Below are 13,895 nucleotides of genomic sequence, written 5' to 3'. Positions count from 1 at the left end.
CTGACCCAAACACCTCCAAGTCACAGCAAGACAAGAGCGAGCCTTTACATTCTAGACCCTGTGTGTGTGGTACAGCGATCATCATGACTTTGATTTTTTATGTCGCTGATTTGTGAAGCTGAGCATTGTCAAACAGCTACTGGTCATTTGGCTTATCTTTCCGATAAATTGCCTGTTAAACACTTTTTACCTATTTTTCTTCTCTCCTCATTGATCTGTAGGATTACCACCACCACCCCCTTTTGATTTTTTCCTTGTTTTTGTTTTTGTTTTTTGTTTTGTTTTGTTTTCTGAGACAGGGTTTCTTTGTGTAGCCCTGGTTGTCCTGGAACTCACTCTGTAGACCATGCTGGCCTCGAACACAGAAATCCGCCTGCCTCTGCCTCCCAAGTGCTGGGATTACAGGCGTGCGCCACCACCGCCCCCACTCTTGATTTTTCAAGACAGGGTTTCTTGCCAGGATGTGGTGATACACGCCATTAATCCCAGCACTTGGGAGGCAGAAACAGGCGAATTTCTGAGTTCGAGGCCAGCCTGGTCTACAGAGTGAGTTCCAGGACAGCCAGGACCACACAGAGAAACCCTGTCTCAAAAAAAACAAAACCAGGGCTGGAGAGATGGCTCAGCGGTTAAGAGCACTGACTGCTCTCCCGAAGGTCCTGAGTTCAAATCCCAGCAACCACATGGTGGCTCACAACCATCCGTAATGAGTTCTGACACCCTCTTCTGGAGTGTCTGAAGACAGCTACAGTGTACTTACATATAATAAATAAATAAATCTTAAAAATAAATAAATAAATAAATAAAATAAAAATAAAAATTAAAAAAAAGAAGACAGGGTTTCTTTGTGTAACCTCTCTGGCTGGCCTCGAACTTGATTTGTAGACCAGGCTGGCCTTGAACTCTCAGAGATCCTCCTGCTTCTGCCTCTCCCCTCTGCACCACCACCACTTGACATATAGCATTTCTCTACATTCTAAATCTGAGGGATTTTTTTTTTAGTATTTAAAAATGTATTTATTTATTCTATTTTGTACGCGCACAGGGGTTGGGGGAATGGGTGACACATACAAGTGATGGTCAGGGGACAGCTCGTGGGGGTTGCTTCTCTTCTTTCTCATGGTTTTGACATGAACATTTAGCATGTTCATGAACATGCTCGGGCCTGGGCTTTTGAGGGGGTTTAAGGCAGCAGGCATGAATGGCCAACAGTGGCTCAGGCTGCAGATTCAATCAGGCAGTGGTTGGTTACCCCCACAGGGACATGCTACTCTTTCATGTGTGGGCACATACTCACTGTCACGCTTTTAGGGTCCATTGCTGAGTAAGACGAGGAGTTGTTTTTCTCACCTACTGCTCTGCATTGTGGTTTGCAGCACCACACCAGAAAAAACGAATCACTGCGGAAAAGGCTTCCAACTCAATTCCAGCTGGACTGTTCTGTGTTGTCGTTAAGTATGTTCTTAGGCAACAGGGTCTTACCATCCAGTTCTAGAGGACAACCAAGACCAATAATAATAGCATGTATATTGTATTGCATTGCATTGCATTGCATTACATTGTAGTATTGCATTGCATTGCATTGTATTGTATTGTATTGTATTGTATTGTATTGTATTGTATTGTATTGTATTGTGTGTGTGTAAGAGGGGCTTCAAGGCTTCCCTGACCAGCAATTCATAGGGCACTTTCCACATGCCTCTGTCTCCCCAGTGCTGGGATTAAAGGCAAAAGCCACCCCTTCCTGGCAAAATTTGAACTCTTAACTCATTACCTATTCAAAAAATTGAAAACAAGACTTGGTATGTAGTTAGGTGGTAGAGGATTTTGTCTCGAATGTGTGTGGCACTGTGTTTGGTTCTCAATACTGAAAAACAAACAAATAAACAAAACAAAACAAATTCTATTGAAGCTGCATCTCAGCTTTAGGATGTCATATTGTATTTATGATTAACTGTGGTCCAGGGGGTGCAAGCCAGGGCCTTGTGCATGCTAGACCAGTATTCTACCACTGATCTATCTTGAGGTAATATTTACATTTTAAAAGATTTATTCATTATTTTTATTTTATTTGTATGAATATTTAGCCTGCATGTATGTAAGTGTGTCCCATACATGCCTGTCGCTCACAGGGCGCAGACAGAAGGGGGGGTCAGATGCCCCATAACTGGAGTTAAAAGCAGTTGTAAATTGCCATGTGGTGGCTTGGAATCAAACCTGGTCCTCTGGAAAATCAGTAGGTGTGACAATTACTAACCCATTTCTCCAGCTGTCCCCCATTTTCATTAACTTTGTGTTTTTCAAAATTTGTGGCAGGGCAGTGGTGGCACACGCCTTTGATCCCAGCACTTGGGAGGCAGAGGCAGGCAGATTTCTGAGTTCCAGGCCATCCTGGTCTACAGAGTGAGTTCCAGGACAGCCAGGGCTACACAGAGAAACTGACTCAAACCTCCCCCCCACCCCCCCCAAAAAAAAGGAAGAAAAAAAAAGAATAAAAATAAATAAATAAATAAAAATAAAATTTGTGTTACTTAAAAATTATGCACAGTTTTTGAACACATAATGTCCTAAGACACAACACATAGGTTTTTGTTTGTTCATTCTGTTTTGCTTTTTTTTTTTTTTTTTTTCTGGGAGCCTCTGCCTCCCAGGGTGCTGGGATTACAGGTATGCACCACCACCGCCCAGCTTTGCTTTTTTTTTTTTTTTTTTAAAACCCAAGTGAGAGTTATCTGAGAAGAGATATGTTAATTGAGAAAATACCTCCATCACAGTGCATGCAAGACATTTTCTTTCTTTCTTTCTTTCTTTCTTTCTTTCTTTCTTTCTTTCTTTCTTTCTTTCTTTCTTTCTTCCTTCCTTCCTTCCTTCCTTTCTCTCTCTCTCTCTCTCTCTCTCTCTTTCTTTCTTTCTTTCTTTCTTTCTTCTTTCCTTTCTTCCTTTTTCTTTTTTATTTCTCTCTCTCTCTCTCTTTCTTTCTGTCTTTCTTTCTTTCTTTTTTTTTTTTGTGGTGAGGGTAGGATCTTACTTTGTAGCCCTGGCTGTTCCTGCAACTTAACTATGCAGAATAGGTTGGTCTCAAATTCATAGACATCAGCCTGCCTCTGCCTAGCCAGTGTTGGGTTAAAGGCATTTGCTACCATGCCTGGCTTGTAGGGCTTTAGATTAATGGTTAATGTGGGAAGACCCAGTGCACCGTGGGAAGTACCATTTCTGGGCAGGTAGATGGTCCTGGATTGTATAAACAGGGTGAGTGAGCTATAAAGATCAAGCCAGTAAGCAGCATTCGATGGCTTCTCTTCCAGGTTCCTCTCTGGCCTTTCCTTCTCTCAGTCGACTCAAGATATGCATAAGTTAAAGAAACCCCTTCCTCTCCAAGCTGCTTTTGGTCATAGTGTTTTATCACAGCATCAGAGAGCAAACTAGGACCCAGATATTTTCTACTTACATTTTTAAGAATTCTTATTTTCTGCCTGAGTTGCATCATTGTCTGAGAATGTACTCTATTTGAATAATTTGATTTTGTTGGGACTTGTTTTATCTATAGCATTTCAAAGACATTCCTTGTGTACTTGAGAACTTGTGATCTGTAGTTGCGGTACCCTGGCCTATATATGTTCAGTCGGCTAAAGTGTGCTTGTCCACATGTGCACATTTCTTTCTTACTAATTCTGTCCTAATAGTTAAGGATAAAGATAACTTCTACCCTAACTGAAGATTTTTCAGTATTGTCTCGCAGTTCCATACTCTTTTTGTTGATGTATTTGAAGTTATCTGTGTAAGTGCACAGAAACTTGGAATTGTTATATGTTAGTTAATTGAGTAGATTATCATCCTTATGATTTTGAATTATTTTTGGGGGGGGGCAGGGTCTCCTGTATTCTAGGCTGGCCTTGAACTCCTGATTCTCCTGCCTTCACCTCCCAAGTGTTGGTATCCACCGCACCTGTTTCTGAGATATTGGTGATAGAACTTGGGGTGTGAACCCTCCAAAAGCACACAATGGAGTCCTGAGCCACACCCCCAGCCTGCCTTTCTTTTGTTCTCTTTCTCTTTTCTGCCTGCTGCCTGTCCCCCTTCCTTCCTTCTTTCCTTCTTTCCTTCCTTCCTTCCCTCCCTCCTTCCCTCCCCTCCTCCTTCTTCTCCTAGATAGAGTCTCTCTGTCTTTCTATATAGCCTGGCTGTCCTGGAATTCACTATGTAGATCAGGCTGGCCTTGAATTTGGAAATCTACCTGCCTCTGCCTCTAGAATGTTGCAATTAAAGGTGTATATGATCATGTTGGGTTGCTTGTGTGTGTGTGTGTGTGCATGCACATGTGCACAGTGTACACACTTATACATGTGGAGACCAGAGGTCACTATCTGGTGTCCTTGCTCAGTCACTCTCGACCCTGCTTTTTGAAATAAGGTCTCTCACTGAATCTGAATCTGGAGCTCACTTATTGACTACTCTGGCTTAATTAGAGGAATTGTTGATATCATTTAGTTTAAATCCCACTTATGTTATAAGTGTGTGTGTGTGTGTGTGTGTGTTTTCAAAACAGGGTCTCTCTGTGAAGCCTTGGCTGTCCTGGAACATTCTCTGTAGACCAGTCTGGCCTGGAATTTACAGAGATCCATCTGCCTCTGCTATCTGGGTGCTGGGATTAAAGACGTGTGCCACTATGCCTGGATAACCTGTTATTTTTAAGCTTATTTTTCCCATTATTTAGAGAATACTTTCTTATTTCTTTCTTTTCTTTTTTCTTTTTTTTTTTTTTGTTTGATTTTGTTTTTTGAGACAGGGTTTCTCTGTGTAGCCCTGGCTGTCCTGGAACTCACTCTGTAGACCAGGCTGGCCTTGAACTCAGAAATCTGCCTGACTCTGCCTCCCAAGTGCTGGGATTAAAGGCATGCGCCACCACTGCCCGACTGGATTTGTGTTTTTCCCGAGACAGGATTTCTCTGTATAGCTCTGGCTGTCCTGGAACTCACTCTGTAGACCAGGCTGGCCTCGAACTCAGAAATCTGCCTACCTCTGCCTCCCAGAGTGCTGGGATCACAGGAGTGTGCCACCACCGCTTGGCTTTTTTTTTTTTAAAGACTTATTTATTTATTCATTCATTCATTCATTCATTCATTCATTCATTAAATGTATGTGAGTACACTGTTAGCTGTTTTCAGACACAACAGAAGAGGGCATCAGATCCCATTACGGATGGCTGTGAACCACCATGTGGTTGCTGGGATTTGAACTCAGGATCTCAAGAAGAACAGTCAGTGCTCTTAAATGCTGAGCCATCTCTCCTGGCCACTTTATTAGTTTCTGCAATCAAACCCACACAAATAAGGCTTTACATATTTAATATAGTGTTATTCCTGCGCAAATGAGATAAAGTAACTCTCACCCATGTGACTATTCATTTTTGCACAATACCTACTCAACGAGGTAATAGCGTGTCATTCCTGAAGGTCAGAGGGCATGCCTATGATGGTGGCTCTCTCCTTCCATCTTTACGTGGGTCCTGGGGAAGACTTAACATGGTTGGGCAGCAAGTGCCTTTAACCAATGAGCCATCTTGGAGTCCTGACAATCTCCTCCTCCTCCTCTTCTTCCTCTTCTTCTTCTTCTTCTTCTTCTTCTTCTTCTTCTTCTTCTTCTTCTTCTTCTTTTCACATACTTTTAATTTTGCCATCTTTTGTACTGAATATCCTTATTCAGGTTGTCTCCCCATAATCAGCTCGGCTACCACTTGCCTTCCCCACTTGTCCTGTGATTTCCAACCTGCATTTCTTGCTTTATCCCTAAGTCACTGATACGTGACCCTTATTTCCAGATAATGTAAGAGCCTTGAAACGCTTTCGCTATACCAATGGCTAACCTTTCCCCGTCGCATTCACTGTTGTCGAATGTTTCAATCACAGATATTTTATTTTATTTATTTATTTTTATTCTTCAAATCATTATTTTCTGTTTCCCTTTTAAAGATAGGATTTTGGTTATTCTGTTGATACTGACTTCAAACTCCTAGATGCAAGAGAATTTCTTGTCTTACCTTCCCATCATGCCTTGCTATTATTTCTTTCCCTTTCTTTTCCTTTCCTTTCTTTTTTGTTTGTTTGACACTGGGCCTCACTAGGTAGCTCTGGCTGACCTGGAACTCACTGTATGGGCTGTGACCTTGACTTCACAGAGATCCCACTGTCTCTGCTTCTCCAGTGTTGATATAAGGTGCTCTACCATGTTTGGCATCATTCTTTTTTTTTTTTTGTTTTTTTCGAGACAGAGTTTCTCTGTATAGCCCTGGCTGTCCTGGAACTCACTCTGTAGACCAAGCTAGCCTCGAACTCAGAAATCCGCCTGCCTCTGCCTCCCAGAGTGCTGGGATTACAGGCGTGCGCCACCACTGCCCGGCTCATGTTTGGCATCATTATTTCTTCATACCTGTCCTGTCTCTACCTTCTGAGGCCACCATTCCTACCGGACATTATCTAAGATTCTAGGGATCTGAACCCCATTCTTTATGCTTGCTTTAACTGCTGAGCCATCTCAGTCTCTATTTGCAGAATTTTTTCTAGAAAACACATTAGGACTAAATTGATGTTATGTTCCACTGCAGGTGTAAGCAAACACCTATTATGTTATGTGAAAAGGCCTTGCTAACCAAAACAACAAAACAGGGAGAGAAATATGGCTTATGTGTAAGAATCCTGCAATTTAAAATAAGACAGAGAGACAGCAGCAGCTCCCTCGAGTTTTTACAGCAAAATGGGAATGGCCATTAGAAGTGACTAGGGAATCTAAAATACTGGAAACAAAAATGGAGGCTGAAGAGCTGGGTTCGATGGTGCAGGTCTCATGAAGGGTGGGGTGGTGCTGGGGTGAGGCAGGAAGACTGAGAGTTCTAGGCCATCCCGACAAAAACACATAGAGGGCTGGCAAGATGGCTCAGTGGGTAAAGGTGCCTGTTGCCAAGCCTGGTGACCTGAGATGAATCCTGAGGACCCACCTTGTAGGCTAGAACTGCCTCTCACAAGATGGCTCAGTGGGTAAGAACATTTGCTGTACAAACAAATGTTTGGGGACCTGAGTTCACATCACCAGCACGCACACAGAAAAAGCTGAGAAAAGAGGGGTGTGCTTATAACCCTGTCATTGGAGAGCAGAGACATGCAGATTCTGGAAGCTTTCTCTCCAGCCAGTCTAACTGAAACAGAGAGCTAAAGGGTCCCTGAGAGAGGATGACAGCTGATACCCTCCTCCGGCTTAGCCATATGTATGTACAGATGTGCACACACACATATACCACACATACAACTCAAGTTAAAAAACCAAACAAACCAAAAAACCAAAACCACCACCACCACCACTACCACCACCACCACCACCACCACCACCACCACCACCACCAAAACCCAACTGAATTGTAGTCGGGGAGCCTGGTGGGATGTAGTCGTAATCTCACCACTTGGGAGGCAGGGGCAGAAAGGTCAGGTGTCAGGGTTAGTATTGGCTACATAGCAAGCTTCTGGTCTTCCTGTTATAAGAACATGGGGTTGGAGTGTCTATGAGAGATACTAGGAAGTTGCACACTCAGGAGAAGGCATCAGAGCGGTCCAAGACACTCAGGAATCCCTTTCTGGTGTGAACATTTAAGTCTAGGAAAGAGGTGACTAGACAATATATCTAAAGAACAGAGGCCTAGAGCCGGAGTCTTGGCAGTCTTCAGACTAAGAAGGTGTGGCCGTGGGTGATGGGGGAGAGAGAAGATGGGGAAGGAAGAGGGAACCAGGGTCAGTCAGCTCAGAAGCAGGGCAGGGTCAACAGCAGCTGAGTTGTCCCCAGCTGAACGCAATCAGAGCTGTTGGAAAAGATGGTCAGTCCATTTCAGGCATCAGCACTGTCGCATTACCCCCTTGTGCTGGTAAAACTTTGTCAGCAAATATATGCTAAGCATCCGTGGGAGAGGGTCAGATGATAAGACAAATTGTAAGACAATTTCTTTTTTTAAAAGATTTGTTATATCTTAGTACACTGTAGCTGTGTTCAGACACACCAGAAGAGGGCATCAGGTCTCATTACAGATGGTTGTGAGCCACCATGTGGTTGCTGGGATTTGAACTCAGGATCTTTGGAAGAGCAATCAGTACTCTTAACCACTGAGCCATCTCTCCAGCCCTGATAAGACAATTTCTAATAATGGTAGTAGAATCAACTGGCCTGTTTCATTTAAGGGGATGGCAAAAGTCCTTTTGGAGGAGTGACACTAAAAGTGACCTGGATGATGAGTTAGCTGATGATCAAGGGACATATTTTTCTCAGGGAAAGAACTTGGGGTGATATAGGAAAGAGGGAGGACACACTGGACTCATCATGGAGAAAGGGAAGACAAGGGAATCTCATATTGAGCTGTAGGCCATGCCTGGGAACTTAGGCTCATCTCAATTGTGATGTGAAGGCATAAGGGAGTCACATGGCTTGATTTGTATTTTACAAATGTGAAATATGACGGTCTATCCGAGTTGGTCAGACAGACAGCAGAATGTAAGGGCAGGCCCCAAGAGGAGAGTTAGGAGGTTCTCTTAGCACCAGTAACAGGTGGCATCTGGGACAAGAACCTGCCAGAACACACGCTAGGGGCAGTGACATAAATGGAATCTGTCTTTGGGCCAAAGTTTTTCTAAAGCAAAGCAAGACTACCTACCAATGAGGCAGCTTGGCAGGCATAGCCATGTGTGCTTCGGTTGATTACTTACTTACAAGGAAGCTCAGATCGCCCACTCGAAGTTGCCAATCATTGCATTAGTGCATCCTAGTGGCTAAAGAAATACAGGGACTGGAGGAGGGGCAACTAGGGTACCCTGGACACAGGATGTGGGAGCCTTCCTTAGCAGGGAGAGCAAAGGGACCTGTAGGGGACACCTTGACCACCCTAGGGGTGCCCAGAGCTGATGGCTCCTGTCTCCAACCCAACGGGAGCTTCTCAGAAGCTCTGGAAAGCGGTGACTCAGGGGAGGTCCCTCCCTTGAATGCCTCTTCCAAGTCCGCTGGAGTGACTCACCTTCTCCTCCCTCAAGAGTGACCCCAGGGCCAATCCCTTAATGAGTCCACACCTCACCTGTGTCTTCAGGCTGAGACAATAGAATGGTGGAGCTTTGCCCCCTACGGGCAGAGGTTGTCAGCAATTACTCAGGTAGCCCCAGACACCTCTGGTGGGAACCAAGGGTACCTAAAAAAAAGGTAGATCTAAGACCCTCCCCTTGCACCGAAAAGAGTGTGTTTACATGATAAGGCTGCAGCCCACAGTATCTTTGAATTTACAGAACCATTTAACAGCATTTTGTTCGCAAGCTTTGGTGTGTTGGAGATTTAATTATTTGTTACTGGGGATTAAACCCTCGCTAAAGCTAAACAACAGGATCTACCCGGAAGTCTCGGAGCATTTTCTTTTGGACACAAATCTTGCTCCAGGGAGGCGAGCATATAGAGGTCCTCAAACTCAGCAATGCTTACATTGGAGGAAGAGAACGAATAGGGTGGGGGTGGGGAATTAATGAACAGACCTACATTTCTGGCAGGACAAGGGCTGCAAGAAGCTGGTACTTCAGGGAGCAAAGGGGGTGGTCACCTGAGCTAGGTGTCGCTCGCCTGAGGCAAAAGAGAGGGGCGGGGAAAGCGCGGGGCTTGTCTTGCACCAGAAAGCAGATGCCCGCGGGATGCTCGCAAAGGTCTGTTGCCGGCGCACGGTCGCCTCCTACTTCCTGCGTTCTGGTTGTCTCCAAGCCACTCTGGACATCCCCCTCCTCTCTCTGCCCTGAGCCAGCGTGGCGCCCGCCCTCTACCTAGTCCCGCCGCCTTGTGGGAACAAGACAGTTGGAACGTGGTAGGCACTGCTCCCCAACCCGCCCGGGGGACCCCCTCCCGGTCCAGGCGCGCATCCACGCCCCACCCAGACTCTGCAGCCAGGCTCCCCTGAGTTACCTGCACCGGGAAGTCACAGTCCACAATTTGGACTCTAACCCGGCTGAATCCTACGGAGCCCAAAGCCACATTCCTAGGGGAGGGGTCCTCCGACCTACAGGGTCGCAGATCACGTTACCCGCCGAGAGGAGGGGACCGCGCGAGGCTGTGAAAACTGGGGGTAAAAGTTGCATTTAGTTTAACCTTCCCAGATCCCAATTGCAGCTTTGTGGGCGGGTTGACTCGGCGTTTCACTGAGTTCCTAGGATCCCAGGGCCCCAGAGTAGCTTCTAAGGATACCGACACTGTCCCCGCGCGCGGGTGCGACATGCGTGGCGGATGCCCTGGGGCAGGAAGCGCGTGCGGTAGCAAGGACCTGGAGCTGGGGGACCGCTCGCAGGCGTGCGCATTCATGCGCTCATGCATCCCTGCATACATCTAGGCATCCGCTAGCCGGCTCGCACACCACCCGCGTCCGGGACACTACGCGTTGATTGAATGCAGGAGTAGGGTATCTGGCTTCTAGGACAGGATCGCGGCGGGGCAGACAGCAGCTTGCGTAAGGAATCGGGGAGATAGGGACAGTGGGGGGAAGAGAGCGCACCCCAAAGGCACAGTTGGAAAACTGGGTGTGTGAGTAAGGGTGTTCCTTGAGAAGTCCCGCTGGCGCTGAAGGGGGCCGGGCGGGCCTCTGGGGCCAACTTTCCGGAGGGAGGTGCGGCCGGAGGGGGCGGCGCCGGCGGCGGGAGGCGGGAGTCGGGGGCCGAGGGGGGGGGGAGTCACTTTAAAGGCTCTTTCTTACCCATAATGCTTTGTGGGGACGTTGACAAGTGGATCCAAGATGGCGTAGAAAGTAATGACAGGTAAGTCCTGACTTCCCCGTTCTCCGCTGCCCGGGTCGCTTCGGGAGCCTCCAGAGCCATCCCGGGAGAGGCCTGGACTCTACTCGGGTGCTCCGGGTCCGGGACAGCGCGGCCCCGGGGACAGCGGGGGGCCCCGACGGCCGGCGGCAGGGCCTGGGGAGCGGGGCTCTCTCAGAGGCGAGGCCCGGACGCTGGAGCTGTTTACTGCTTCTTCCCCTGCTCAATCTCCTTTTCCCTCCGCTGGGGGGCTGAGGTGCCAGGGACCCAGGCGGTAACCCGGAGGTCCTTGCACACGCCCGAGGTTCGGGGGGACCCGGGAGCCCGCGCGAGGCTGCTCCAGCACGGGCCGACCCGGGTCCCCGCACGCCCCGCGCCCCAGGGTCACGGCTTAGGGTGGGGAGCAGGCGGCCTCCCACGCCACGCGCGGTGCAGCCCTCCCGGTTAGCATTTCCACCCAGGGTGGGGCGGCGACCTCAGGGAAGAGGACTGCAGAAGTGGGTCAGGGGGCGCCCCTCTCCAGCAGGGGGCTCTGCCCAAGATTCACTGTGGTCCCCCCTCCCCGCCCCCCTTCTGGGACCTGCGTGGCTCGTGAGCACATCTACAAAAACAAATGCACTATCTCTTCCTAGAGGTGTCTCAAAAGGCCCTTTCTTTCCTTTTTCTCTCTCTTTTTACCCCCAAGGGCTCGGACACACAATCCTAACTAGGAACTGAGATTTCTCTCTCACTTGCCCCCCCCCCAAAAAAAAAAAAAACCGAGTTATGTCTTCTGCCCCCTGGCCTTTGCCGAGGGTCTTCCAGAGACTTCAGATTTCTTTTGGGTTGAGAACCTTGTAAGTTTTTTGTTGAACTCCGAAATTGGCATTCCTTCTCCCTTGCAAAGTTACACTTTTTAGGCAAGCCATTAATATAATCAAAAGTGTAACTTCAGAGATAGTGGATTCCGGGAGCAGCGGGGCGGGGGGGGGGGGGCGGGGGGGGGCGGCGGGAGGGAGACGTTATCTGGTCCAGTTCTTGCTTTTGCTCTCATCACTCATATGAATAGCTTTTTTCCTCTCCTTTTTTTTCTTCCTACTTTTATTTTTGAAAGCAAGACGAATCAGTGCAGAATAGATAAGTTTATTATGTTTAAGGTTGAAGACTATTTTCTAATCTGTTGCTGAAAGAAAATATTTTCAATTTTATGTAAAAGGAGCAAAGCTTTTCCCCTCCAAAGCTTCATACTGTTCCTTTTTTTAAAAAGTTTTTTAAATAACTTTTTCCACTTGAAGTCTCCATGTTCTTTTACTAAAGGGCTAGAAAATGTTTGCTACTGGTAACAGCTTCAGCTGGTGCTGCACAGCCATAATCTGCTTTTCTGTTTGCCCCAGGAATTGGATGAAGTAATTGATCACTAATGAACTACAGAGCCGGTGAGATGTGCAAGGTGAGACTGAAGTTCAAAACTACGCCCCGTTTTCCCTCTTTCTTGTAACCAACTCAAGGGTCAGGCTGAAGGTACTTTCCAAATAGACCAGGCAGACACTTGGGATCCAGGCAAGGCTAGATTTAGAAAAGACATCCTTTTTAGTGGCTCCAAGAAGCTTATCTTGAGCCAAATGATGTTTGCGTCTATCCTTGATCAGTGTCTTTTCCAGGAGCAGTTGTAGTTTGCCTCTTCATATCTCCTTGTGTAGCTTTAATCGGATCGTCTACATTTGATCTGTTTTAATGTCTATTGCTTGCTCCACACCGAGGATAAGAAGTTGGGTAGATGAAATATGCACGCGCACCCGCAGTTTGTGAAATGTTCATGAGGTATATCCTTTTCCATTGCAAATAATATTTTTTGGCAAGCAATCACTTCTATATTTTTTTCTTAGTTTTTTTTTTTTTTTGTTTGTTTGTTTTGTGGTGCTGGTATGTATGAGACCTAATGGCCTCACATATCCTAGGAAAGTGCAGAACCATTGAGCCACATCCCCAGTTCCTTCTATTTTCTCCAAAGCTGAATAGTAAATGTCTGATAGTACTTTAGAACAAAAAATAATAATGTTAAGTTCTGTGTGGCTTAGGGGATATGACTACTCTGTTGTCACTTCTGATAACCTGTGCTATGTAAATTCAGATTATTGTTTTATTCATCCCAGGTAATACTTTGGATTTGTGTGTGTGTGTGTGAGAGAGAGAGAGAGAGAGAGAGAGAGAGAGAGAGAGAGAGACAGACAGACAGACAGACAGAGACAGACAGCGCAGACAGGGAGAAAGAAGGAAAGGGTATCACTGTTGTTGGTTGGCTAAGTGGGCAAGGCTGGCCTTGAACTCCTGGGAATGCAGGGATTAAAGTTATGCCTGGTATAATGCCTTGGATTTAAAGGACATTTGTATATTAGTGAACAGTTCGTACTGTGTACCAGGGAGAGAGAAGCTTGTTAAGAGTTTTCAACCATTTTCTCAACTTAATGATACCTTAACTGGGGTTGCTTTAGAGAAATATAAGTAATTATGGTCAATTGGATTATTGTAGATTTATTTAACCCTACCCCCCACATTTGGGCATTTAGATTTTGAGATCCTTGCCAGCTTTTTGTGTCTAGTACATCTTTTTCAGAGTAAGCTATACTCCCCAGCCCCTGAAGCTTAAAGCTTACAGTTGTCACTTTGCCCTTAAAATACAATGGGGGGGGGGGGTGGGGACTTGGAAAAGGGAGGGGGACAGAGATCCAGAGTCTTCTAGCACAGAGCGCTTCCACTTGGGTTGAAACCCAGTAGTGCCTATTTTAATTATTTTTATTTATTTATTTTTTGGCAGAGCAAATATAGAGTTTTAAATTTGTTTTCAGCAAATGGACGCTTATTCTTGTCTCAGACCTCCCAGTTTGAACTCTCCTCTTGTTTTGTTCAAAATAAATAGGTAGTTCTGTAGCAAGGAGCCATAGATCTGTTTTTTTGCCCCAGAAACGTTCGTTCACTTGGAGTTTAAAAGTTGAGTGCTTACAGAGTAGGTGATTTTGTGGGGCTACAGTTCCTCAGCCTGAATTGTGACGAGACATAGTTTTCACAGTTTCCACATGTGTAGACAAGTATTATTGTTCAAGGTGAAACTGTCAG

At 46.2% G+C, this 13,895-nt stretch overlaps 1 protein-coding gene across 3 annotated transcripts in view; it reads left to right on the top strand.

Annotated features, from left to right (window-relative positions):
• Window positions 1-10,737: 10,737 nt before the first annotated feature.
• The window catches only part of Helz (helicase with zinc finger), a 143,307-nt gene continuing 140,149 nt past the window's right edge, over window positions 10,738-13,895 (top strand). For all 3 annotated transcript variants that reach the window (XM_052197429.1, XM_052197428.1, XM_052197427.1), the window contains exons 1-2: window positions 10,738-10,805; window positions 12,176-12,231. The gene's annotated coding sequence lies outside the window, so the exon portion shown is untranslated. The remainder of the gene's footprint in view (window positions 10,806-12,175; window positions 12,232-13,895) is intronic.

The sequence above is a fragment of the Apodemus sylvaticus genome, chromosome 10 (genome assembly GCF_947179515.1).
Source record: "Apodemus sylvaticus chromosome 10, mApoSyl1.1, whole genome shotgun sequence".
NCBI lineage: Eukaryota > Metazoa > Chordata > Mammalia > Rodentia > Muridae > Apodemus > Apodemus sylvaticus.
This window is presented reverse-complemented; position numbering and strand designations above follow the sequence as displayed.